We start from the raw sequence: 4,813 nt of genomic DNA, 5'->3' as shown, positions 1-4,813 counted from the left end.
CTTAGCTGCAATTCTTATAATCAAATAGCTTATTTCTCTATGGGGCCTCTGTTTTATGAATTAGAGGGGAGTGGGAAGAGAGTTGAGGTGGAGGTCCAGCACTACTATCATTCAGCATAAAATGACATGTGTAACCTTTAAGTGGCTCTAATGAACTACTACTATTAGTAAAGCATGATACAAAGCATAGATGAAATTGAGCTTGAGAGCGAATGGCAAAGAAGCTGCAGAGAAAGAAGAGAAGGTAGGAGAAAAGGTGCATGAGAAACTATAGTTGCCATTTGGTGAGATGTGCTAGTTGCTAGTATATCTTCTGGAGATATATAAGCTAGCAGTGGGGGAGAACTAAAATTAAATTGAGCTCAATTTGGATTACTAACAGATGTTGTGCTAATATTTCCTTTATTCCAACTTACTATCTCATTTATTTTTTTACACGATACTATTGTACATAGCTTGCCAAGAGTATAGAACGTTTGAAGAGTCAGAAAAGGAGACTTGGGCGCCCTCCAGCTACCTAAACACCTCTTGGATGCTAGAGGTTCTAGTTAGAACACGTGGCTTTTTTCTCTTGGATGCTCTATTGCACATTATGTTTGCTTTGCTCTCTGAAACATCCACAGTGATCGGCCTGACCACACTCTGCTCCAACATTAATTTGCTCATCAACCCCAGAGTTGTTGCACTGCTCAGCTAGCAAGAAAGTAATTTAGTTAAGGGCTTAAGGCTCCTTGCTGGAGGAGATGTACATAGATCTAGGGGATGCCTTGGTAGCTGGAACCAGCTAATGCCACCAACTATTCCATGGAAGTGACTCAAAGACCTGGCAAAGCTGGACTGCAAGCTACATAAGTTGGCCCAGCATACTACCTTGTTCCCTAGCTCATTTATGATTCATCCTCAAGTTGCTTGACAGATATCAGAGAAAATATCAGTCGAGGTTCTACAGTACATTTCAATGGTTAAGATATAAATAGAGGTTAAAAATCTTCCTCTACATTCACCATCAGTGGCGGATCCAGGATTGAAATTTTGGGCGGGCTAGGATTTCTTAAAAAAAAAATATATATATATATATATATATATATAATATATTATGGAGATTCTCGATGGTGTGAGAGAATTTTATTAATTTAAAAAAAAGGTACACCTAGTCAGGGGGGACGTAGTGAGTCTTACCCCTCAAATGCATATCTATACAAAACTAAAAAACAAAATCAACAACAAAATAAACGTGCAATGCAATACAAGAGCCTAAACTAACTAAATCTAACTCTACGAGTTCCACAAGCTTCAAACTCTTTGATCACCGATTCATTGTCAATAGATTCAACATATTCCTTCTCAATGTGAAGGACCATACAATCACCAAGAAACTCATATTCCATCTTGTTTCTAAGTTTATTCTTAATGATGTTCATAGCTGAAAATGCTCTTTGAATTAACTACTTTTCATAATAACTAATTTAACAAAAACAAAAAACCACAATATAAGCCACAATTTTATATGCACAATGAAAAGAAAAGAAAAAAGTACCTTGGAAAGTAGTAGATTTTAGCTACTCTAATAATGGACTCAAGCTTTTGCCATTCACTTTGTGTTCCAGTTCGTAGTTCCAATTCATAGTGCCATTCACAATTAAACAAACAAACATAAAGAAGCCTCCTGATTGAAGCACAAAGTTGATTAGCACAACACTTTAATTAAACCCAAACTTGATTAGCAGAGCATCGTTATACAACTTGATTAAACCCAAACTTGATTACTCATTAGCACAACAATTGCTGAGTTATACTTTAATTAAACCCACTGACCTTGATAAGTATTGAAATCAATTAAACCCACAACAATTGCACAGCAAAAGAAGACCCATTGATCGACCTTCAAACCTTGATAAGTTTTGAAATCAATTAAACCCACTGACCTTGGTAATTGATAAGTATTGAAATCAATTAAACCCACAACAATTGCACAGCAGAAAGAAGACCCACATCAGTGCATCACATTTAACCCACATCAATTAAACAATAAATTGCAGATTTGCAGAACAAGGAGACGGAGACTCGGAGAGAATGCTGCATACCAGATAAGACTTGATATCTGAGACTCTGAGAGAAGTGGAGAAGGGAGAGCCGCAGGCGGCACTGGCGGAGGAGGAGAGAGTGAGACTGTGAGAGACGATTCTCCAATCTCCAGTTCGAAATTTCGAATAGCCCGTAGTCGATGAGTGGAAGCATGAACCAAAATTTGCTTGAATCAAGAGGTTGAAGAGGAAATTAAGAAACGGATGCTTGTCTGGAATGATTTCTGATGAGATTGTGGCTTGGGAGAATGGGAGATGAGTCATTCCTTCAGGAAATGGACATCGAGGCTTTTGAGGCTGGATCTAAAATTGACGGAGGCATTCTTCGAACTGTCGGGAGTGGGGAGTTACAAGGGCTGGGCTTCTGGAATCTCGGACGGGCTTGAGCCCATCCTAGTCTGTGCATAGATCCGCCCCTGTTCACCATGTCTTTTATTATGAATTACACTTCAGAATGTCAGTTCATTGTGGACAGATGAACCTCTTTGAATGCCATCGACTCTCTGTAATTCCTGTTAGTGAAATTTGAGCTTGACAGATATAGACAACCCTAATTGGCTTCATTTCAACAGGTGAACAAATATACTGTAGAACACATCTGTTGCTTAAAAACATTATGAAACATATGAAGCAAAAAGAGATGGATGTATAAATGTGAATCACAATGTAGCAGTAGATTTCCAGTTTTAATTTAAGGCTACCCGTACAAGGAAATGCCTAGGAAAAGAAAAAACCATGATATCCAGATTTTCTTAGCAAATTGAGACAGTGATACCACAAAGAGATGACATGGATAAGTATGATGAACCAGATTTTATGTGCAGACAAATGAGATCATTTCTTGAACTCAGTTTAAATGAGTTAATTTTTCAAAATCTTCTGTTAATATGACTAGTAGGATGCCGATCTAATTTTAGAAAAATGTCTAGTACACACTACAGGATGCTAGTGAAATTTAACTTCAAAATGTAACAAGCACTATTATTCGATGTAAAACAACCTCACCAGTCACCGTACAGCAGCAGCACCATGGTGATAGTAATTTGCTACTTCCTTGGAGTAACAAAACAAGGAAATGAAAAAGACACATGACCTTATTCGTAGCATCATATTACAAGTATTTACATCTCATTTTCAGAACTCAACTAAGTGTCATTAACTACAAAATACTATCTTGTTAGAAAGAGCCTCGGATATTGCCGTGATTGTATTTGGAGGTGTTCTGCAGCAGCATTAAAATTGGGAAACCCCCCACTTCTCTATGACTATGTCTGCAAACTCTTCATCAACCCGCCCACTCAATGGCTGAAATTGAAAGCACATACGGTCAAGACTTTTTCACGAACATGTTAATGCAACATTTTCATATTCCATGGAACAGTTCATCATCTACAAGCTATCAAAACAAGTGAATAATTTGGTTTGGTGATTCTTTATTCTTCTCCTTGAGGAGGAATATATACAATTACATTGTGTGTACAGTAAGAAAGGCAATGAATACTGCTTACAATAGGAAACTAAATCCTAATTGATTACAAAATATTTACAAGAATGTTTACAGCTCATTCCAACACTCCCCCTCAAGTTGGTGCATAGATGTCAATCATGCCCAACTTGTCAAGTGAGCTGTTAAATGCTTTTCCTGAAACTGCTTTGGTTAGAATATCTGCTAACTGCTCTTCTGATTGGACAAATGGAAACCAGATTATTTTCCTGTCCAAATTTTCCTTAATGAAGTGTCGATCTACCTCAACATGTTTTGTACGGTCATGCTGAACTGGATTATATGCTATTTCAATTGCAGCCTTGTTATCACAGTGTAAGTCCATTGACTTCCTACTCTTGAAGCCCAAATCCTTCAACAGATGTCTAATCCACAGCAACTCACAAACTCCATGCGCCATGCCTCTGAACTCTGCTTCAGCACTAGACCTTGCAACCACTTTCTGTTTCTTACTTCGCCACGTCACGAGATTACCTCCAACAAAGGTAAAGTATCCCGAAGTAGATCTTCTATCTACCTTTGAACCTGCCCAATCTGCATCAGTATACCCCTCAATTGTCAACTCTTCTTTCTTGGAAAATAACAATCCTTTCCCTGGAGCAGCCTTTAGATACCTCAAAATTTGATAAACTGCATTCATGTGGTCTTCACTGGGAGCATGCATAAACTGACTAACTACACCAACTGCATATGCAATGTCTGGTCTAGTATGAGATAAATATATTAATCTACCAACAAGACGTTGATACCTGGACTTATTTGTGGGAACTTGATCTTTCCATTCACCTAGTCTATGATTCATCTCCATAGGTGTCTCAACTGGTTGACAACCAAGCATTCCAGTTTCTGTCAATAAATCAAGGACATATTTTCGTTGGGACAATGAGATCCCTTCTTTTGACCTAGCCACCTCAATTCCCAAGAAATACTTCAGCTGTCCAAGATCTTTCATCTCAAATTCAGTCGCCAAATAATCCTGTAATGCTTTCCTTTCTACTGGATCATCTCCGGTTACCACCATATCATCTACATAGACTATGAGCACTGTCAACTTACCAGCTTTGCGCCTGATGAAGAGAGTATGATCAGAATTACTCTGCCGATAGCCAAATGCTTTCATAACCTTTGTGAATCTGCCAAACCACGCTCTGGGTGATTGCTTCAGGCCATACAACGACTTCCTTAACCTACACACCTTACCAACCTCTGACAACTTGCACTGACT

This window comes from Rosa rugosa, chromosome 6 (genome assembly GCF_958449725.1).
Source record: "Rosa rugosa chromosome 6, drRosRugo1.1, whole genome shotgun sequence".
In the NCBI taxonomy this organism is placed as follows: domain Eukaryota; kingdom Viridiplantae; phylum Streptophyta; class Magnoliopsida; order Rosales; family Rosaceae; genus Rosa; species Rosa rugosa.
Note: the sequence above shows the minus strand (reverse complement) of the source record.